The sequence below is a fragment of the Vicugna pacos genome, unplaced genomic scaffold (assembly GCF_048564905.1).
Source record: "Vicugna pacos unplaced genomic scaffold, VicPac4 SAC-SAT, whole genome shotgun sequence".
Classification (NCBI taxonomy): Eukaryota; Metazoa; Chordata; class Mammalia; order Artiodactyla; family Camelidae; genus Vicugna; species Vicugna pacos.
The window spans coordinates 41206044-41230165 of record NW_027328721.1 but is presented as its reverse complement, the minus strand read 5'-3'; positions in this window follow the sequence as shown (position 1 = coordinate 41230165).

The window sequence follows — 24122 nt, the reverse complement described above, 5'->3', positions numbered from 1 at the left end:
ACTTAGGCATTCCGTTAAACACAAGCGCTGCCGACCGTTGGTTGGACCTCCCCACGTTCAGGATTCCGCAGCCGTTGTCAGTGCGTGGGGGAGCTCGAGAGACAACTCCACGAATCACTCTTCAGTCACAGGTCTTCCCTGTTCGTGGAAGTCCGAGTAATAACTTCCCTGACCTTGGGGAGGCAGCCTCTGTCACTGGGATTTTCTGTAAATCCCCCTAGCATTTCCTGGCACAGGGACATTAGGAAAACCCTGAGGGGAGACGAGCTTGGTCATTCTGTTAGAACCCACGCGCTGCCGACCGTTGGTGGAATCTCCCCACGCTCAGGATTCCGCAGCCATTGTCAGTGAGTGGGGGATCTCGAGAGGCAACTCCACGCAGCTCTCTTAAGTCACAGGTGTTCCCTGTTCGAGGAAATCAGAAAAATACCTTCCCTGATTTTGGGGAGGCAGACTCTGTCACTGGGATTTCCTGCAAACCCCCTAGCATTCCCTGGCACAGAGACATTAGGAAAACACTCAGGGGAGACGAGCTTAGGCATTTCGTTAGAACCCAAGCGCTGCCGACCGTTGGTGGAACCTCCGAACGCTCAGGATTCCGGAAAAATTGTCAGTGCATGGGGGAGCTCGAGAGACAAATCGACGCAGCTCTCTTCAGTCACAGGTGTTCCCTGTTTGGGGAAGTCCGATAAATACCTTCCCTGACTTGGGGAGGCAGCCTCTGACACTGGGATATCCTGCAATCACCCCTAGCATTCCCTGGCACAGAGACATTAGTAAAACACTCAGGGGAGACGAGCTTAGGCATTCCGTTAGAACCCACGCGCTGCCGACCGTTGGTGGATCCTCCCCACGCTCAGGATTCCGGAACCATTGTCAGTGCGTGGGGGAGCTCGAGAGACATCTCCACGCAGCTCTCTTCAGTCACAGGTGTTCCCTGTTCGGGGAAGTCCGAGAAATAACTTCCCTGACCTTGGGGAGGCAGCCTCTGACACTGGGAAATCCTGCAATCACCCCTAGCATTCCCTGGCACAGAGACATTAGGAAAAGCCTCAGGGGAGACGAGCTTAGGCATTCCGTTGGAAACCACGCGCTGCCGAAATTTGGTGGAACCTCCCCACGCTCAGGAATCCACAGCCGTTGTCAGTGAGTGGGGGAGCTCGAGAGGCAACTCCACGCATCTCTCTTCAGTCACAGGTGTTCTCTGTTCGGGGAATTCCGAGAAATACCTTCCCTGACTTTGGGGAGGCAGCCTCTTTCACTGGAAATTCCTGCAATCCCCCATGGTATTCCCTGGCAGAGGGACATTAGGAAAACCTTCAGGGGAGACGAGCTTAGGCATTCCGTTAGAACACACGCGCTGCCGACCGTTGGTGGAACCTCCCCACGCTCAGGATTACGCAGTCGTTGTCAGTGCGTGGGGGAGCTCGAAAGGCAACTCCACGCAGCTCTCTTCAGTCACAGGTATTCCCTGTTCGGGGAAGTCCATGAAATACTTTCCCTGACCTTGAGGAGACAGCCTCTGACACTTGGATATCCTGCAAACTCCCCTAGCATTCCCTGGCACAGGGACATTAGGGAAATCCTCAGGGAGACGAGCTGAGGCATTCTGTTATAATCCACGCGCTGCCGACCGTTGGTGGCTCCTCCCCACGCTCAGGATTCCGCAGCCGTTGCCAGTGCGTGGGGGATATCGAGAGGCAACTCCACGCAGCTCTCTTCAGTCACAGGTGTTCCCTCTTCGAGAAAGTCCGAGAAATATATTCCCTGATATTGGGGAGGCAGCCTTAGTCACTGGGATTTCCTGAAAAACCCCCTAGCATTCCCTGGCTCAGGGACAATAGGAAAACACTCAGGGAGACGAGCTTAGGCATTCCGTTAGAACCCACGCGCAGCCGACCGTTGGTGGATCTTCCCCACGCTCAGGATTCCGCAGACGTTGTCTGTGGTGGGGGAGCTCGGTAGACAAATCCACGAAGCTCTCTTCAGTCACAGGTGTTCCCTGTTCGGGGAAGTCCGAGAAATACCTTCCCTGACTTGGGGAGGCAGCCTCTGACACTGGGAAATCCTGCAATCACCCCTAGCATTCCCTGGCACAGAGACATTAGAAAAACCCTCAGGGGAGACGAGCTTAGGCATTCCGTTAGAACCCACGCGCTGCCGACCGTTGGTGGAACCTCCCCACGCTCAGGATTCCGGAACAATTGTCAGTGCGTGGGGGAGCTCGACAGACCACTCCACGCATCTCTGTCCAGTAACAGGTGTTCCATGTTAGGGGAAGTCCGAGAAATACTTTCCCTGACCTTGGGGAGGCTGCTTCTGACACTGGGATATCCTGCAATCACCCCTAGCTTTCCCTGGCACAGAGACATTAGCAAAACAAGCAAGGGAGACGAGCTTAGGTATTCCGTTAGAACCCACGCGCTGCCGACCGTTGGCGGAACCTCCCCACACTCAGTATTCCGGAAGCATTGTCAGTGGGTGGGGGAGCTCGAGAGACAACTCCACGCAGCTCTCTTCAGTCACAGGGGTTCCCTGTTTGGGGAAGCCATAAAAATAACTTTCCTGACCTTGGGTAGGCAGCCTCTGACACTGGGATATCCTGCAATCACCCCTAGCATTCCCTGGCACAGAGACATTAGGAAAACCCTCAGGGGAGACGAGCTTAAGCATTCCGTTAGTACCCACGCGCTGCCGCCCGTGGTGGAACCTCCACACTCTCAGGATTCCGCAGCTGTTGTCAGTGCGTGGGGGACTTCGAGAGGCAACTCCATGCAGCTCTCTTAAGTCACAGGTTTTCCCTGTTCGGGGAAGTCCGCGAAATATCTTCCCTGACCTTGGGGAGGGAGCCTCTGACACGGATTTCCTGCAAACCCCCTAGCATTCCATGGCACAGGGACATTAGGAAAACACACAGGGGAGACGAGCTTAGGCATTCTATTAGAACCCACGCGCTGCCGACCGTTGGTGGAACCTCCCGACGCTCAGGATTCCGCAGCCGTTGTAGGTGCGTGGGGGATCTCGAGAGGCAACTACACGCAGCTCTCTTCAGTCACAGGTGTTCCCTGTTCGGGGAAGTCCGCGAAATATCTTCCCTGACCTTGGGGAGGGAGCCTCTGTCACTGGGATTTCCTGCAAACCACCCTAGCATTCCCTGGCACAGGGATATTAAGAAAACCCTCTGAGGAGACGAGTTTTGGCTTTCCGTTAGAACCCACGCGCTGCCGAACGTTGGTGGAACCTCCCCACGCTCAGAATTCCGGAACAATTGTCAGTTCGTGGGGGAGCTCGAGAGACAACTCCACGCAGCTCTCTTCAGTCACAGGTGTTCCCTGTTCGGGGAAGTCCGAGAAATACCTTAGCTGACCTTGGGTAGGCAGCCTTTGTCCCTGCGATATCCTGCAATACCCCCTAGCATTCCCTGGCACAGGGAAATAAGGAAAAAACTCAGGGGAGACGAGCTTAGGCATTCCGTAACATCCCTCACGCTGCCGACCTTTGGTGGAACCTCCCCACTCTCAGGATTCCGCAGACGTTGTCATTGCGTGTTGGACTTCGAGAGGCAAACCCACGCAGCTCTCTTCAGTCACAGGTTTTCCCTGTTCAGGGAAGTCCGCGAAATATCTTCCCTGACCTTGGGGAGGTAGCCTCTGACACCGGGATTTCCTGCAAACCCCTTAGCATTCCCTGGCACAGGGACATTATGAAAACACACAGGGGAGACGAGCTTAGGCATTCCGTTAGAACCCACGCGCTGCCGATCGTTGGTGGAACCTCCCCACGCTCAGGATTCCGGAACCATTGTCAGTGCGTGGGGAAATCGAGAGACTACTCCACGCATCTCCTTCTGTCACAGGTGTTCCATGTACGGGGAAGTCCGTGAAATAACTTCCCTGACCTTGGGGAGACAGCCTCTGACACTGGGATATCCTGCAATCACCCCTAGCATTCCCTGGCACAGAGGCATTAGGAAAACACTCAGGGGAGACGAGCTTAGGCATTCCGTTAGAACCCACACGCTGCCGACCGTTGGTGGAACCTCCCCACGCTCAGGATTCCGGAACCATTGTCAGTGCGTGGGGGAGCTCGAGAGACAACTCCACGCATCTCTCTTCAGTCACAGGTGTTCCCTGTTCGGGGAAGTCCGAGAAATACCTTCCCTGACCTTGGGGAGTCGGCTTCTTATACTGGGATATCCTGCAATCACCCCTAGCATTCCCTGGCACAGAGACATTAGGAAAACACTCAGGGGAGACGAGCTTAGGCATTCCGTTAGAACCCACGCACTGCAGACCTTTGGTGGAACCTCCCCACGCTCAGGATTCCGGAACCATTGTCAGTGCGTGGGGGAGCTCGAGAGAAAACTCCACGCAGCTCTCTTCATCACAGGGGTTCCCTGTTCGGGGAAGCCCGAGAAATACCTTCCCTGACCTTGCGGAGGCAGCCTCTGACACTGGGATATCCTGCAATCACCCATAGCATTCCCTGGCACAGAGACATTAGGAAAAGCCTCAGGGGAGACTTGTTTAAGCATTCCGTTTGTACCTACGCGCTACCGACAGTTGGTGGAACCTCCCCACTCTCAGGATTCCGGAACCATTGTCAGTGCGTGAGGGAGCTCGAGAGACAACTCCACGAAGCTTTCTTCAGTCACAGGTGTTCCCTGTTCGGGGAAGTCCGAGAAATACCTTAGCTGACCTTGGGTAGGCAGCTTCTGTCACTGCGATATCCTCCAATACCCCCTAGCATTCCCTGGCACAGGGAAATAAGGAAAAGACTCAGGGGAGACGAGCTTAGGCATTCCGTAAGATCCCTCACGCTGCCGACCGTTGGTGGAACCTCCCCACTCTCAGGATTCCGCAGACGTTGTCATTGCGTGTTGGACTTCGAGAGGCAAACCCACGCAGCTCTCTTCAGTCACAGGTTTTCCCTGTTCGGGGAAGTCCGCGAAATATCTTCCCTGACTTTGGGGAGGTTGCCTCTGACAACGGGATTTCCTGCAAAACCCTTAGCATTCCCTGGCACAGAGACATTAGGAAAACCCTCAGGGGAGACGAGCTTAGGCATTCCGTTAGAACCCACGCGCTGCCGACCGTTGTTGGAACCTCCCCACGCTCAGGATTCCGGAACCATTGTCAGTGCGTGGGGGAGCTCGAGATACAACTCCACGCAGCTCTCTTCAGTCACAGGTGTTCCCTGTTCGGGGAAGTCCGAGATATACCTTCCCTGACCTTGGGGAAGCAGCCTCTGACACTGGGATATCCTGCAATCACCCTTAGCATTCCCTGGCACAGAGATATTAGGAAAACCTTCAGGGGAGACGAGCTTAGGCATTCCGTTAAAACACACGCGTTGCCGCCCGTTTGGAACCTCCCCACGCTCAGGATTCCGGAACCATTGTCAGTGCGTGGGGGAGCTCGAGAGACAACTCCACTCAGCTCTCTTCAATCACAGGAGTTCCCTGTTCGGGGAAGACCGAGAAATTACTTCCCGGAACATGGGGAGGCAGCCTCAGACTCTGGGATATCCTGCAATCACCCCTAGCATTCCCTGGAACAGAGACATTAGGAAAATACTCAGGGGAGACGAGTTTAGGCATTCCGTTAGAACCCACGCGCTGCCGACCTTTGGTGGATCCTCCCCACGCTCAGGATTCCGGAACCATTGTCAGTGCGTGGGCGAGTTCGAGAGACAACTCCACTCAGCTCTCTTCAGCCACAGGTGTTCCCTGTCCGTGGAAGTCCGAGAAATAACTTCCCTGACCTTGGGGAGGAAACCTCTGACACTGGAATATCCTGCAATCACCCCTAGCATTCCCTGGCACAGAGACATTAGGAAAACCATCAGGGGAGACGAGCTTAGGCATTCCCTTTGAACCCACGCGCTGCCGAACGTTGGTGGAACCTCCCCACGCTCAGGATTCCGGAAAAATAGTCAGTGCGTGGGGGAGCTCGAGAGACAACTCCACGCAGCTCTCTTCAGTCACAAGTGTTCCCTGTTCGGACAAGTCCGATAAAAACTTTCCCTGACCTTGGGGAGGCAGTATCTGACACTGGGATATCCTGCAATCACCCCTAGCATTCCCTGGCACAGAGACATTATGAAAATCCTCAGGGGAGGCGAGTTTAGGCATTCCGTTAGAACTCACGCGCTACCGACCGTTGGTGGAACCTCCCCACCCTCAGGATTCCGGAACCATTGTCAGAGCGTGGGGGACCTCGAGGGACATCTCCACGCAGCTCTCTTCAGTCACAGGTGTTCCCTGTTCGGGGACGTCCGAGAAATAACTTCCCTGACCTTGGGGAGGCAGCCTCGGACACTGGGATACCCTGCAATCACCCCTAGCATTCCCTGGCACACAGACATTAGGAAAACCCTCAGGGGAGACGAGCTTAGGCATTCCGTTAGAACCCACGCGCTGCCGTCCGTTGGTGGATACTCCCCACGCTCAGGAATCCGCAAACTTTGTCAGTATGTGGGGGAGCTCGAGAGAAAACTCCACGCAGCTCTCTTCAGTCACAGGTGTTCCCTGTTTGGGGAAGTCCGAGAAATAACTTCCCTGACCTTGGGGAGGCAGCCTCTGTCACTGGGATATCCCGCAAACCCCCCTAGCATTCCCTGGCACAGAGACATTAGGAAAACCCTCAGGGGAGACGATCTTAGGCTTTCGGTTAGAACCCACGCGCTGCCGACCGTTGGTGGAACCTCCACACGCTCAGGATTCCGGAAACATTTTCAGTGAGTGTGGGAGCTCGAGAGACAACTCTATGCAACTCTCTTCAGTCACAGGTGTTCCCTGTTCGGGGAAGTCCGAGAAATACCTTCCCTGAACTTGGGGAGGCAGCCTCTGTCACTGGGATATCCTGCAAACCCCCCTAGCATTCCCTGGCACAGAGACATTAGGAAAACCCTCAGGGGAGACGAGCTTAGGCTTTCCGTTGGAACCCACGCGCTGCCGAGCGTTGGTGGAACTTCCCCACCCTCAGGATTCCGGAACAATTGTCAGTGAGTGGGGGAGCTCGAGAGACAACTCCACGCTGCTCTCTTCAGTCACAGGTGTTCCCTGTTCGGGGAAGTTCGAGAAATAGCTTCCCTGACCATGGTGAGGCAGCCTCTGTCACTGGGATATCCTGCAAAACCCCTAGCATTCCCTGGCAGAGAGACATTAGGAAAACCCTCAGGGGAGACGAGCTTAGGCTTTCCGTTAGAACCCACGCGCTGCCGACCGTTAGTGTAACCTCCCCACGCTCAGGATTCCGGAGCCATTGTCATTGCGTGGGGGAGCTCGAGAGAAAACTCCACGCAGCTCTCTTCAGTCACAGGTATTCCCTGTTCGGGGAAGTCCGAGAAATACCTTCCCTGACCTTGGGGAGCCAGCTTCTGTCACAGGGATATCCTGCAAACCCCCCTAGCATTCCCTGGCACAGAGACATTAGGAAAACCCTCAGGGGAGACGAGCTTAGGCTTTCCGTTAGAACCCACGCGCTGCCGACCGTTGGTGGAACCTCCCCACGCTCAGGATTCCGGAACCATTGTCAGTGCGTGGGGGAGCTCGAGAGAAAACTCCACGCAGCTCTCTTCAGTCACAGGTGTTCCCTGTTCGGGGAAGTCCGAGAAATACCTTCCCTGACCTTGGGGATGCAGCCTCTGTCACTGGGATATCCTGCAAACCCCCCTAGCATTCCCTGGCACAGAGACATTAGGAAAACCCTCAGGGGAGACGAGCTTAGGCTTTCCGTTAGAACCCACGCGCTGCCGACCGTTGGTGGAACCTCCCCACGCTCAGGATTCCGGAAACATTGTCAGTGCGTAGGGGAGCTCGAGAGACAACTCCACGCAGCTCTCTTCAGTCACAGGTGTTCCCTGTTCGGGGAAGTCCGAGAAATACCTTCCCTGACCTTGGGGAGGCAGCCTCTGTCACTGGGATATCCTGCAAACCCCCCTAGCATTCCCTGGCACAGAGACATTAGGAAAATCCTCAGGGGAGACGAGCTTAGGCTTTCCGTTAGAACCCACGCGCTGCCGACCGTTGGTGGAACCTCCCCACGCTCAGGATTCCGGAAAAATTGTCGGTGCGTGGGGGAGCTCGAAAGACAACTCCACGCAGCTCTCTTCATTCACAGGTGTTCCCTGTTCGGGGAAGTCCGAGAAATACATTCCCTGAACTTGGGGAGGCAGCCTCTGTCACTGGGATATCCTGCAAACCCACCTAGCATTCAATAGCACAGAGACATTAGAAAAACCCTCAGGGGAGACGAGCTTAGGCTTTCCGTTAGAACCCACGCGCTGCCGACTGTTGGTGGAACCTCCCCATGCTCAGGATTCCGGAACCATTGTCAGTGCGTGGGGGAGCTCGAGAGACAAATCCACGAAGCTCTCTTCAGTCACAGGTGTTCCCTGTTCGGGGAAGTGCGAGAAATACCTTCCCTGACCTTGTGGAGGCAGCCTCTGTCACTGGGATATCCTGCAATCCCCTAGCATTCCCTGGCAAAGAGACATTAGGAAAACCCTCAGGGGAGACGAGCTTAGGCATTCCGTTAGAACCCAAGCGCTGCCGACCGTTGGTGGAACCTCCCCACGCTCAGGATTCCGGAACCATTGTCAGTGCGTGGGGGAATTCGAGAGACAACTCCACGAAGCTCTCTTCAGGCACAGGTGTTCCCTGTTCGGGGAAGTCTGAGAAATACCTTCCCTGACCTTGGGGAGGCAGCCTCTGTCACTGGGATATCCGGCAAACCCCCCTAGCATTCCCTGGCACAGAGACAATAGTAAAACCCTCAGGGGAGACGAGCTTAGGCTTTCCGTTAGAACCCACGCGCTGACGACCGTTGGTGGAACCTCCCCAGGCTCAGGATTCCGGAAACATTGTCAGTGCGTGGGGGAGCTCGAGAGACAACTCCTCGCAGCTCTCTTCAGTCACAGGTGTTCCCTGTTGGGGGAAGTCCGAGAAATACCTTCCCTGAACTTAGGGAGGCAGCCTCTGTCACTGGGATATCCTGCAAACCCCCCTTGCATTCCCTGGCACAGAGACATTAGGAAAACCCTCAGGGGAGACGAGCTTAGGCTTTCCGTTAGAACCCACGCGCTGCCGACCGTTGGTGGAACCTCCCCACTCTCAGGATTCCGGAAACATTGTCAGTGCGTGGGGGAGCTCGAGAGACAACTCCACGCAGCTCTCTTCAGTCACAGGTGTTCCCTGATCGGGGAAGTCCGAGAAATACCTTCCCTGACCTTGTGTATGCAGCCCCTGTCACTGGGATAACCTGCAAACACCCCTAGCATTCCCTGGAACAGAGAAATTACGAAAACCCTCAGGGGAGACGAGCTTAGGCATTCCGTTAGAACCCACGCGCTGCCGACCGTTGGTGGAACCTCCCCACGATCAGGATTCCGGAAACATTGTCAGTGTGTGGGGGAGTTCGATAGACAACTCCAGGAAGCTCTCTTCAGTCACAGGTGTTCCCTGTTCGGGGAAGACCGAGAAATACATTCCCTGAACTTGGGGAGGCAGCCTCTGTCACTGGGATATCCTGCAAAACCCCCTAGCATTCCCTGGCACAGAGAAATTAGGAAAAGCCTCAGGGGAGACGAGCTTAGGCTTTCCGTTAGAACCCACGCTCTGACGACCGTTGTTGGAACCTCCGCACGCTCATGATTCCGGAAACATTGTCAGTGCGTGGGGGAGCTCGAGAGACAACTCCACGCAGCTCTCTTCAGTCACAGGTGTTCCCTGTTCGGGGAAGTCCGAGAAATACCTTCCCTGACTTTGGGGAGGCAGCCTCTGTCACTGGGATATCCTGCAAACCCCCCTAGCATTCCCTGGCACAGAGACGTTTGGAAAACCCTCAGGGGAGACGAGCTTAGGCTTTCCGTTAGAACGCACGCGCTGCCGACCGTTGGTGGAACCTCCCCACGCTCAGGATTCCGGAATCATTGTCAGTGCGTTGGGGAGTTCGAGAGACAACTCCACGCAGCTCTCTTCATTCACAGGTGTTCCCTGTTCTGGGAAGCCCGTGAAATAACTTCCCTTACATTGGGGAGGCAGACTCTGTCACTGGGATAACCTGCAAAGCCCCCTAGCATTCCCTGGCACAGAGACATTAGGAAAACCCTCAGGGGAGACGAGCTTAGGCTTTCCGTTAGAACCCACGCGCTGCCGACCGTTGGTGGAACCTCCCCACGCTCAGGATTTCGGAACCATTTTCAGTGCGTGGGGGAGCTCGAGAGACAACTCCACGCAGCTCTCTTCAGTCACAGGTGTTCCCTGTTCGGGGAAGTCCGAGAAATAACTTCACTGACCTTGGGGAGGCAGCCTCTGTCACTGGGATATCCTGCAAACCCCCCTAGCATTCCCTGGCACAGAGACATTAGGAAAACCCTCAGGGGAGACGAGCTTATACTTTACGTTTGAACCCACGCACTGCCGACCGTTGGTGGAACCTCCCCACGCTCAGGATTCCGGAACCATTGTCAGTGTGTGGGGGAGCTCGAGAGACAACTCCACGCATCTCTCTTCAGTCACAGGAGTTCCCTGTTCGGGGAAGTCCGAGAAATACCTTCCCTGACCTTGGGGAGGCAGCTTCTGTCACAGGGATATCCTGCAATCCCCCCTAGCATTCCCTGGCACAGAGACATTAGGAAAACCCTCAGGGGAGACGAGCTTAGGCTTTCCGTTAGAACCCACGCGCTGCCGACCGTTGGTGGAACCTCCCCACGCTCAGGATTCCGGAACCATTGTCAGTGTGAGGGGAGCTCGAGAGACAACTCCACGCAGCTCTCTTCAGTCACAGGAGTTCCCTGTTCGGGGAAGTCCGAGAAATACCTTCCCTGACCTTGGGGAGGCAGCTTCTGTCACAGGGATATCCTGCAAACCCCCCTAGCATTCCCTGGCACAGAGATATTAGGAAAAACCTCAGGGGAGACGAGCTTAGGCTTTCCGTTAGAACCCACGCGCTGCCGACCGTTGGTGGAACCTCCCCACGCTCAGGATTCCGGAACCATTGTCAGTGCGTGGGGGAGCTCGAGAGACAACTCCACGCAGCTCTCTTCAGTCACAGGTGTTCCCTGTTCGGGGAAGTGCGAGAAATACCTTCCCTGACCTTGTGGAGCAGCCTCTGTCACTGGGATATCCTGCAAACCCCCCTAGCATTCCCTGGCACATAGACATTACGAAAAAACTCAGGGGAGACGAGCTTAGGCTTTCCATTGGAACCCACACGCTGCCGACCGTTGGTGGAACCTCCCCACGCTCAGGATTTCGGAACCATTGTCAGTGCGTGGGGGAGCTCGAGAGACAACTCCACGCAGCTGTCTTCAGTCACAGGTGTTCCCTGTTCGGGGAAGTCCGAGAAATACCTTCCCTGACCTTGGGGAGGCAGCCTCTGTCACTGGGATATCCGGCAAAACCCCCTAGCATTCCCTGGCACAGAGACATTAGGAAAACCCTCAGGGGAGACGAGCTTAGGCTTTCCGTTAGAACCCACGCGCTGCCGACCGTTGGTGGAACCTCCCCACGCTCAGGATTCCGGAACCATTGTCAGTGCGTGGGGGAGCTCGAGAGAAAACTCCACGCAGCTCTCTTCAGTCACAGGTGTTGCCTGTTCGGGGAAGTCCGAGAAATACCTTCCCTGACCATGGGGAGACAGCCTCTGTCACTGGGATATCCTGCAAACCCCCCTAGCATTCCCTGGCACAGAGATATTAGGAAAACCCTCAGGGGAGACGAGCTTAGGCTTTCCGTTAGAACCCACGCGCTGTCGACCGTTCGTGGAACCTCCCCAAGCTCAGGATTCCGGAACGATTGTCAGTGCGTGGGGGATCTCGAGAGACAACTCCACGCAGCTCTCGTCAGTCACAGGTGTTCCCTGTTCGGGGAAGTCCGAGAAATACCTTCCCTGACCTTGTGGATGCAGCCCCTGTCACTGGGATATCCTGCAAACACCCCTAGCATTCCCTGGCACAGAGAAATTACGAAAACCCTCAGGGGAGACGAGCTTAGGCATTCCGTTAGAACCCACGCGCTGCCGACCGTTGGTGGAACCTCCCCACACTCAGGATTCCGGAAACATTGTCAGTGTGTGGGGGAGTTCGATAGACAACTCCAGGAAGCTCTTTTCAGTCACAGGTGTTCCCTGTTCGGGGAAGACCGAGAAATACATTCCCTGAACTTGGGGAGGCAGTCTCTGTCACTGGGATATCCTGCAAAACCCCCTAGCATTCCCTGGCACAGAGACATTAGGAAAACCCTCAGGGGAGACGAGCTTAGGCTTTCCGTTAGAACCCACGCTCTGACGACCGTTGGTGGAACCTCCCCACGCTCAGGATTCCGGAACCATTGTCAGTGCGTGGGGGAGCTCGAGAGACAACTCCACGCAGCTCTCTTCAGTCACAGGTGTTCCCTGTTCGGGGAAGTCCGAGAAATACCTTCCCTGACCTTGTGGAGGCAGCCTCTGTCACTGGTATATCCTGCAAACACCCGTAGCATTCCCTGGCACAGAGACATAAGGAAAACCCTCAGGGGAGACGAGCTTAGGCATTCCGTTAGAACCCACGCGCTGCCGACCGTTGGTGGAACCTCCCCACGCTCAGTATTCCGGAAAAATTGTCACTGCTTGGGGGATCTCGAGAGACAACTCCACGAAGCTCTCTTCAGGCACAGGTGTTCCCTGTTCGGGGAAGACCGAGAAATACATTCCCTGAACTTGGGGAGGCAGCCTTTGCCACTGGGATATCCTGCAAACCCCCCTAGCATTCCCTGGCACAGAGGCATTAGGAAAAGCCTCAGGGGAGACGAGCTTAGGCTTTCCGTTAGAACCCACACGCTGCCGACCGTTGGTGGAACCTCCCCACGCTCAGGATTCTGGAACCATTGTCAGTGCGTGGGGGAGCTCGAGAGACAACTCCACGCAGCTCTCTTCAGTCACAGGTGTTCCCTGTTCGGAGAAGTCCGAGAAATAGCTTCCCTGACCTTGGGGAGGCAGCCTCTGTCACTGGGATAGCCTGCAAACCCCCCTAGCATTCGCTGGCACAGAGATATTAGGAAAACCCTCAGGGGAGACGAGCTTAGTCTTTCCGTTAGAACCCACGCGCTGCCGACCGTTGGTGGAACCTCCCCACGCTCAGGATTCCGGAACCATTGTCATTGCGTGGGGGAGCTCGAGAGACAACTCCACGCAGCTCTCTTCAGTCACAGGTGTTCCCTGTTCGGGAAAGTCCGAGAAATAACTTCCCTGACCTTGGGGAGGCAGCCTCAGGCACTGGGATATCCTGCAAACCCCCCTAGCATTCCCTGGCACAGAGACATTAGGAAAAACCTCAGGGGAGACGATCTTAGGCTTTCCGTTAGAACCCACGCGCTGCCGACCGTTGGTGGAACCTCCCCACGCTCAGGATTCCGGAAACATTGTCAGTGCGTCTGGGAGCTCGAGAGACAACTCTACGCAGCTCTCTTCAGTCACAGGTGTTCCCTGTTCGGGGAAGTCCGAGAAATATCTTCCCTGACCTTGGGGAGGCAGCCTCTGTCACTGGGATATCCTGCAAACACCCCTAGCATTCCCTGGCACAGAGACATTAGGAAAACCCTCAGGGGAGACGAGCTTAGGCATTCCGTTAGAACCCAAGTGCTGCCGACAGTTGGTGTAACCTCCCCACGCTCAGGAGTCCGGAACCATTGTCAGTGCGTGGGGGAATTCGAGAGACAACTCCACGCAGCTCTCTTCAGTCACAGGTGTTCCCTGTTCGGGGAAGTCCGAGAAATACCTCCCTGATCTTGGGGAGGCAGCCTCTGTCACTGGGATATCCTGCAAATACCCCTAGCATTCCCTGGCACAGAGACATTAGGAAAACCCTCAGGGGAGACGAGCTTAGGCTTTCCGTTGGAACCCACGCGCTGCCGACCGTTGGTGGAACCTCCCCACGCTCATTATTCCGGAACCATTGTCAGTGCGTGGGGGAGCTCGAGAGACAACTCCACGCAGCTCTCTTCAGTCACAGGTGTTCCCTGTTCGGGGAAGTCCGAGAAATACCTTCCCTGACTTTGTGGAGGCAGCCTCTGTCACTGGGATATCCTGCAAACCCCCCTAGCATTCCCTGGCACATAGACATTAGGAAAACCCTCAGGGGAGACGAGCTTTGGCTTTCCGTTGGAACCCACACGCTGCCGACCGTTGTTGGAACCTCCCCACGCTCAGGATTCCGGAACCATTGTCAGTGCGTGGGGGAGCTCGAGAGACAACTCCACGCAGCTCTCTTCACTCACAGGTGTTCCCTGTTCGGGGAAGTCCGAGAAATACCTTCCCTGACCTTGGGGAGGCAGCCTCTGTCACTGGGATATCCGGCAAAACCCCCTAGCATTCCCTGGCACAGAGACATTAGGAAAACCCTCAGGGGAGACGAGCTCAGGCTTTCCGTTGGAACCCACGCGCTGCCGACCGTTGGTGGAACTTCCCCACGCTCAGGATTCCGGAAACATTGTCAGTGAGTGGGGGAGCTCGAGAGACAACTCCACGCTGCTCTCTTCAGTCACAGGTGTTCCCTGTTCGGGGAAGTCCGAGAAATAGCTTCCCTGACCATGGGGAAGCAGCCTCTGTCACTGGGATATCCTGCAAACCCCCCTAGCATTCCCTGGCACAGAGACATTAGGAAAACCCTCAGGGGAGACGAGCTTAGGCTTTCCGTTAGAACCCACGCGCTGCCGACCGTTGGTGGAACCTCCCCACGCTCAGGATTCCGGAACAATTGTCAGTGCGTGGGGGAGCTCGAGAGACAACTCCACACAGCTCTCTTCAGTCACAGGTGTTCCCTGATCGGGGAAGTCCGAGAAATACCTTCCCTGACCTTGGGGAGGCAGCCTCTGTCACTGGGATATCCTGCAAACCCCCCTAGCATTCCCTGGCACAGAGACATTAGGAAAACCCTCAGGGGAGACGAGCTTAGGCTTTCTGTTAGAACCCACGCGCTGCCGACCGTTGGTGGAAGCTCCCCACGCTCCGGATTCCGGAACCATTTTCAGTGTGTGGGGGAACTCGAGAGACAACTCCACGCAGCTCTCTTCAGTCACAGGTGTTCCCTGTTTGGGGAAGTCCGAGAAATACCTTCCCTGACCTTGGGGAGGCAGCCTCTGTAACTGGGATATCCTGCAAACCCCCCTAGCATTCCCTGGCACAGACACATTAGGAAAACCCTCAGGGGAGACGAGCTTAGGCATTCCGTTAGAACCCACGCGCTGCCGACCGTTGGAGGAACCTCCACACGCTCAGGATTCCGGAACCATTGTCAGTGCGTGGGGGATGTCGAGAGACAACTCCACGAAGCTCTCTTCAGTCACAGGTGTTCCCTGTTCGGGGAAGTCCGAGAAATACCTTCCCTGACCTTGGGGAGGCAACCTCTGACACTGGGATATCCTGCAATCACCCCTAGCATTACTTGGCAAAGAGACATTAGGAAAACCCTCAGGGGAGACGAGCTTAGGCATTCCGTTAGAACCCACGCGCTGCCGACCGTTGGTGGAACCTCCCCACGCTCAGGATTCCGGAACCATTGTCAGTGCGTGGGGGACCTCGAGAGACAACTCCACGAGCTCTCTTCAGTCACAGGTGTTCCCTGTTCGGGGAAGTCCGAGAAATACCTTCCATGACCTTGGGGAGGAAGCCTCTGACACTGGAATATCCTGCAATCACCCCTAGCATTCCCTGGCACAGAGACATTAGGAAAATCCTCAGGGGAGACGACCTTAGGCATTCCGTTAGAACCCAAGCTCTGACGACCGGTGGTGGAACCTCCCCACGCTCAGGATTCCGGAAACATTGTTAGTGCGTGGGGGAGCACGAGAGACAACTCCATGCAGCTCTCTTCAGTCACAGGTGTTCCCTGTTCGGGGAAGTCCGAGAAAAAATTCCCTGACCTTGGGGAGGCAGCCTCTGACACTGGGATATCCTGCAATCACCCCTAGCATTCCCTGGCACAGAGAAATTAGGAAAAGCCTCAGGGGAGACGAGCTTAGGCATTCCGTTACACCCCACGCTCTGGCGACCGTTGGTGGAACCTCCCCACGCTCAGGATTCCGGAAATATTGTCAGTGCGTGGGGGAGCTCGAGAGACAACTCCACACAGCTCTCTTCTGTCACAGGTTTTCCTTGTTCAGGGAAGTCCGTGAAAAACCTTCCCTGACCTTGGGGATGCAGCCTCTGACACTGGGATATCCTGCAATCACCCCTAGCATTTCCTGGCACAGAGACATTAGGAAAAGCCTCAGGGGAGATGAGCTTAGGCTTTCCGTTGTATCCCACGCTCTGCCGACCGTTGATGGAACCTCCCCACGCTCAGGATTCCGGAAATATTGTCAGGGCGTGGGGGAGCTCGAGAGACAACTCCACGCAGCTCTCTTCAGTCACAGGTGTTCCCTGCTCGGGGAAGTCCGAGAAATACCTTCCCTGACTTTGGGGAGGAAGCCTCTGACACTGGGATATCCTGCAATCACCCCTAGCATTTCCTGGCACAGAGATATTAGGAAAACCCTCAGGGGAGACGAGCTTAGGCATTCCGTTAGAACCCACGCGCTGCCGACCTTTGGAGGTACCTCCACACGCTCAGGATTCCGGAAGCATTGTCAGTGCGTGGGGGATGTCGAGAGACAACTCCACGCAGCTCTCTTCAGTCACAGGTGTTCCCTGTTCGGGGAAGTCCGAGAAATAACTTCCCTGACCTTGGGGAGGCAGCCTCTGACACTGGGATATCCTGCAATCACCCCTAGCATTCCTTCGCACAGAGACATTAGGAAAACAATCAGTGGAGACGAGCTTAGGCACTCCGTTAGAACCCACGCGCTGCCGACCGTTGGTGGAACCTCCCCACGCTCAGGATTCCGGAAACATTGTCAGTGCGTGGGGGAGCTCGAGAGAAAACTCCACGCAGCTCTTTTCAGTCACAGGTGATCCCTGTTTGGGGAAGTTCGAGAAATACCTTCCCTGACCTGTGGAGGCAGCCTGTGACACTGGGATATCCTGCAATCACCCTTAGCATTCCATGTCACAGAGACATTAGGAAAACACTCAGGGGAGACGAGCTTAGGCATTCCGTTAGAAATCACGCGCTGCCGACCGTTGGTGGAACCTCCCCACGCTCAGGATTCCGGAAACATTGTCAGTGAGTGGGGGAGATCGAGAGACACCTCCACGAAGCTCTCTTCAGTCACAGGTGTTCCCTGTTCGGGGAAGTCCGAGAAATACCTTCCCTGAACTTGGGGAGGCATCCTCTGACACTGGAAAATCCTGCAATCACCCCTAGCATTCCCTGGCACAGAGACATTAGGAAAACCCTCAGGGGAGACGAGCTTAGGCATTCCGTTAGAACCCAAGCGCTGACGACCGTTGGTGGAACCTCCCCACGCTCAGGATTCCGGAACCATTGTCAGTGCGTGGGGGAGCTCGAGAGACAACTCCACGCAGTTCTCTTCAGTCACAGGTGTTCCCTGTTCGGGGAAGTCCGAGAAATACCTTCCCTGAACTTGGGGAGGCAGCCTCTGTCACTGGGATATCCTGCAAACACCCCTAGCATTCCCTGGCACAGAGACATTAGGAAAACCGTCAGGGGAGACGAGCTTAGGCTTTCCGTTGGAACCCACGCGCTGCCGACCGTTGGTGGAACCTCCCCACGCTCAGGATTCCGGAACAATTGTCAGTGCGTGGGGGAGCTCGACAGACAAATCCACGCAGCTCTCTTCAGTCACAGGTGTTCCCTGTTCGGGGAAGTCCGAGAAATACCTTCCCTGAACTTGTGGAGGCAGCCTCTGTCACTGGGATATCCTGCAAACCCCCCTAGCATTCCCTGGCACAGAGACATTAGGAAAACCCTCAGGGGAGACGAGCTTATACTTTACGTTTGAACCCACGCACTGCCGACCGTTGGTGGAACCTCCCCACGCTCAGGATTCCGGAACCATTGTCAGTGCGTGGGGGAGCTCGAGAGACAACTCCACGCAGCTGTCTTCAGTCACAGGTGTTCCCTGTTCGGGGAAGTCCGAGAAATACCTTCCCTGACCTTGGGGAGGCAGCCTCTGACACTGGGATATCCGGCAAAACCCCCTAGCATTCCCTGGCACAGAGACATTAGGAAAACCCTCAGGGGAGACGAGCTTAGGCTTTCCGTTAGAACCCACGCGCTGCCGACCGTTGGTGGAACCTCCCCACGCTCAGGATTCCGGAACCATTGTCAGTGCGTGGGGGAGCTCGAGAGAAAACTCCACGCAGCTCTCTTCAGTCACAGGTGTTGCCTGTTCGGGGAAGTCCGAGAAATACCTTCCCTGACCATGGGGATACAGCCTCTGTCACTGGGATATCCTGCAAACCCCCCTAGCATTCCCTGGCACAGAGACATTAGGAAAACCCTCAGGGGAGACGAGCTTAGGCTTTCCGTTAGAACCCACGCGCTGTCGACCGTTGGTGGAACCTCCCCAAGGTCAGGATTCCGGAACCATTGTCAGTGCGTGGGGGATCTCGAGAGACAACTCCACGCAGCTCTCGTCAGTCACAGGTGTTCCCTGTTCGGGGAAGTCCGAGAAATACCTTCCCTGACCTTGTGGATGCAGCCCCTGTCACTGGGATATCCTGCAAACACCCCTAACATTCCCTGGCACAGAGAAATTACGAAAACCCTCAGGGGAGCCGAGCTTACGCATTCCGTTAGAACCCACGCGCTGCCGACCGTTGGTGGAACCTCCCCACGCTCAGGATTCCGGAAACATTGTCAGTGTGTGGGGGAGTTCGATAGACAACTCCAGGAAGCTCTCTTCAGTCACAGGGGTTCCCTGTTCGGGGAAGACCGAGAAATACATTCCCTGAACTTGGGGAGGCAGTCTCTGTCACTGGGATATCCTGCAAAACCCCCTAGCATTCCCTGGCACAGAGACATTAGGAAAACCCTCAGGGGAGACGAGCTTAGGCTTTCCGTTAGAACCCACGCTCTGACGACCGGTGTTGGAACCTCCCCACGCTCATGATTCCGGAAACATTGTCAGTGCGTGGGGGAGCTCGAGAGACAACTCCACGCAGCTCTCTTCAGTCACAGGTGTTCCCTGTTCGGGGAAGTCCGAGAAATACCTTCCCTGACCTTGTGGAGCAGCCTCTGTCACTGGGATATCCTGCAAACCCCCCTAGCATTCCCTGGCACATAGACATTACGAAAAAACTCAGGGGAGACGAGCTTAGGCTTTCCATTGAAACCCACACGCTGCCGACCGTTGGTGGAACCTCCCCACGCTCAGGATTTCGGAACCATTGTCAGTGCGTGGGGGAGCTCGGGAGACAACTCCACGCAGCTGTCTTCAGTCACAGGTGTTCCCTGTTCGGGGAAGTCCGAGAAATACCTTCCCTGACCTTGGGGAGGCAGCCTCTGTCACTGGGATATCCGGCAAAACCCCCTAGCATTCCCTGGCACAGAGACATTAGGAAAACCCTCAGGGGAGACGAGCTTAGGCTTTCCGTTATAACCCACGCGCTGCCGACCGTTGGTGGAACCTCCCCACGCTCAGGATTCCGGAATCATTGTCAGTGCGTGGGGGAGCTCGAGAGACAACTCCACGCAGCTCTCTTCAGTCACAGGTGTTCCCTGTTCGGGGAAGTCCGAGAAATACATTCCCTGACCATGGGGAGACAGCCTCTGTCACTGGGATATCCTGCAAACCCCCCTAGCATTCCCTGGCACAGAGAAATTAGGAAAACCCTCAGGGGAGATGAGCTTAGGCTTTCCGTTAGAACCCACGCGCTGTCGATCGTTGGTGGAACCTCCCCACGCTCAGGATTCCGGAACCATTGTCAGTGCGTGGGGGAGCTCGAGAGACAACTCCACGCAGCTCTCTTCAGTCACAGGTGTTCCCTGTTCGGGGAAGTCCGAGAAATACCTTCCCTGACCTTGTGGATGCAGCCCCTGTCACTGGGATATCCTGCAAACACCCCTAGCATTCCCTGGCACAGAGAAATTACGAAAACCCTCAGGGGAGATGAGCTTAGGCATTCCGTTAGAACCCACGCGCTGCCGACCGTTGGTGGAACCTCCCCTCGCTCAGGATTCCGGAAAGATTGTCATTGCGTGGGGGAGCTCGAGAGACAACTCCACGCAGCTCTCTTCAGTCACAGGTGTTCCCTGTTCGGGGAAGTCCGAGAAATAACTTCCCTGAGCTTGGGGAGGCAACCTCAGTCACTGGGATATCCTGCAAAACCCCCTAGCATTCCCTGGCACAGAGACATTAGGAAAAACCTCAGGGGAGACGATCTTAGGCTTTCCGTTAGAACCCACGCGCTGCCGACCGTTGGTGGAACCTCCCCACGCTCAGGATTCCGGAAACATTGTCAGTGCGTGTGGGAGCTCGAGAGACAACTCTACGCAGCTCTCTTCAGTCACAGGTGTTCCCTGTTCGGTGAAGTCCGAGAAATAACTTCCCTGACCTTGGGGAGGCAGCCTCTGTCACTGGGATATCCTGCAAACACCCCTAGCATTCCCTGGCACAGAGACATTAGGAAAACCCTCAGGGGAGACGAGCTTAGGCTTTCCGTTGGAACCCACGCGCTGCCGACCGTTGGTGGAACCTCCCCACGCTCATTATTCCGGAACCATTGTCAGTGCGTGGGGGAGCTCGAGAGACAACTCCACGCAGCTCTCTTCAGTCACAGGTGTTCCCTGTTCGGGGAAGTCCGAGAAATACATTCCCTGACTTTGGGGAGGCAGCCTCTGTCACTGGGATATCCTGCAAACCCCCCTAGCATTCCCTGACACATAGACATTAGGAAAATCCTCAGGGGAGACGAGCTTTGGCTTTCCGTTGGAACCCACACGCTGCCGACCGTTGGTGGAACCTCCCCACGCTCAGGATTCCGGAACCATTGTCAGTGCGTGGGGGAGCTCGAGAGACAACTCCACGCAGCTGTCTTCAGTCACAGGTGTTCCCTGTTCGGGGAAGTCCGAGAAATACCTTCCCTGAACTTGGGGAGGCAGCCTCTGTCACTGGGATATCCGGCAAAACCCCCTATCATTCCCTGGCACAGAGACATTAGGAAAACCCTCAGGGGAGACGAGCTTAGGCTTTCCGTTGGAACCCACGCGCTGCCGACCGTTGGTGGAACTTCCCCACGCTCAGGATTCCGGAAACATTGTCAGTGAGTGGGGGAGCTCGAGAGACAACTCCACGCTGCTATCTTCAGTCACAGGTGTTCCCTGTTCGGGGAAGTCCGAGAAATAGCTTCCCTGACCATGGGGAAGCAGCCTCTGTCACTGGGATATCCTGCAAACCCCCCTAGCATTCCCTGGCACAGAGACATTAGGAAAACCCTCAGGGGAAACGAGCTTTGGCTCTCCGTTAGAACCCACGCACTGCCGACCGTTAGTGAAACCTCCCCACGCTCAGGATTCCGGAGCCATTGTCATTGCGTGGGGGAGCTCGGGAGAAAACTCCACGCAGCTCTCTTCAGTCACAGGTGTTCCCTGTTCGGGGAAGTCCGAGAAATACCTTCCCTGACCTTGGGGAGCCAGCTTCTGTCACAGGGATATCCTGCAAACCCCCCTAGCATTCCCTGGCACAGAGACATTAGGAAAACCCTCAGGGGAGACGAGCTTAGGCATTCCGTTAGAACCCACGCGCTGCCGACCGTTGGTGGAACCTCCCCACGCTCAGGATTCCGGAACCATTGTCAGTGCGTGGGGGAGCTCGAGAGAAAACTCCACACAGCTCTCTTCAGTCACAGGTGTTCCCTGATCGGGGAAGTTCGAGAAATACCTTCCCTGACCTTGGGGAGGAAGCCTCTGTCACTGGGATATCCTGCAAATCCCCCAGGCATTCCCTGGCACAGAGACATTAGGAAAACCCTCAGGGGAGACGAGCTTAGGCTTTTCGTTAAAATCCACGCGCTGCCGACCGTTGGTGGAACCTCCCCACGCTCAGGACTCCGGAACAATTGTCAGTGCGTGGGGGAGCTCGAGAGACAACTCCACACAGCTCTCTTCAGTCACAGGTGTTCCCTGATCGGGTAAGTCCGAGAAATACCTTCCCTGACCTTGGGGAGCCAGCCTCTGTCACTGGGATATCCTGCAAACCCCCCTAGCATTCCCTGGCAAAGAGACATTAGGAAAACCCTCAGGGGAGACGAGCTTAGGCTTTCTGTTAGAACCCACGCGCTGCCGACCGTTGGTGGAAGCTCCCCACGCTCCGGATTCCGGACCATTGTCAGTGTGTGGGGGAACTCGAGAGAGAACTCCACGCAGCTCTCTTCAGTCACAGGTGTTCCCTGTTTGGGGAAGTCTGAGAAATACCTTCCCTGACCTTGGGGAGGCAGCCTCTGTCACTGGGATATCCTGCAAACCCCCCTAGCATTCCCTGGCACAGAGACATTAGGAAAACCCTCAGGGGAGACGAGCTTAGGCTTTCCGTTAGAACCCACGCGTTGCCGACCTTTGGTGGAACCTCCCCACGATCAGGATTCCGGAACCATTGTCAGTGCGTGGGGGAGCTCGAGAGACAACTCCACGCAGCTCTCATAAGTCACAGGTGTTGAATGTTTCGGGAAGTCCGAGAAATACCTTCCCTGACCTTGGGGAGGCAGCCTCTGCCATTGGGATATCCTGCAAACCCCCATTGCATTCCCTGGCACAGAGACATTAGGAAAACCCTCAGGGGAGACGAGCTTAGGCTTTCCGTTAGAACCCACGTGCTGCCGACCGTTGGTGGAACCTCCACACCCTCAGGATTCCGGAACCATTGTCAGTGCGTGGGGGAGCTCGAGAGACAACTCCACGCAGCTCTCTTCAGTCACAGGTGTTCCCTGTTCGGGGAAGTCCGATAAACACCTTCCCTGAACTGGGGATGCAGCCTCTGTCTCTAGGATATCCTGCAAACCCCCTAGCATTCCCTGGCACAGAGAAATTAGGAAAACCCTCAGGGGAGACGAGCTTAGGCTTTCCGTTAGAACCCACGCGCTGCCGACCGTTGGTGAAACCTCCCTACGCTCAGGATTCCGGAAACATTGTCAGTGCGTGGGGGAGCTCGAGAGACAACTCCACGCAGCTCTCGTCAGTCACAGGTGTTCCATGTTCGGGGAAGTCCGTGAAATACCTTCCCTGACCTTGGGGAGGCAGCCTCTGTCCCTGGGATATCCTGCAAACCCCCCTAGCATTCCCTGGCACAGAGATATTAGGAAAACCCTCAGGGAAGTCGAGCTTAGGCTTTCCGTTAGAACCCACGCGCTGCCGACCGTTGGAGGAACCTCACCACGCTCAGGATTCCGGAACCATTGTCAGTGCATGGGGAACTTGAGAGACAACTCCACTCAGCTCTCTTAAGTCACAGGTGTTCCTTGTTCGGGGAAGTTCGAGAAATACCTTCCCTGACCTTGGGGAGGCAGCCTCTGTCACTGGGATATCCTGCAAACACACCTAGCATTCCCTGGCACAGAGATATTAGGAAAACCCTCAGGGGAGACGAGCTTAGGCATTCCGTTTGAACCCACGCACTGCCGACCTTTGGTGGAACCTCCCCACGCTCAGGATTCCGGAACAATTGTCAGTGCTTGGGGGAGCTCGAGAGAAAACTCCACGCAGCTCTCTTCAGTCACAGGTGTTCCCTGTTCGGGGAAGTCCGAGAAACACCTTCCCTGACGTTGGGGAGGCAGCCTCTGACTCTGGGATATCCTGCAAACCCCCCTAGCATTCCCTGGCACAGAGACATTAGGTAAAACCTCAGAGGAGACGAGCTTAGTCTTTGCGTTATAACCCACGCGCTGGCGACCGTTGGTGGAACCTCCCCACGCTCAGGATTCCGGAACCATTGTCAGTGCGTGGGGGAGCTCGAGAGACAACTCCACGCAGCTCTCTACAGTCACAGGTGTTCCCTGTTCGGGGAAGTCCGAGAAATACCTTCCCTGACCTTGGGGAGTCAGCCTCTCTCACTGGGATATCCTGCAAACCCCCCTAGCATTCCCTGGCACAGAGATATTAGGAAAACCCTCAGGGGAGACGAGCTTAGGCTTTCTGTTAGAACCCACGCGCTGCCGACCGTTGGTGGAAGCTCCCCACGCTCCGGATTCTGGAACCATTGTCAGTGTCTGGGGGAACTCGAGAGACAACTCCACGCAGCTCTCTTC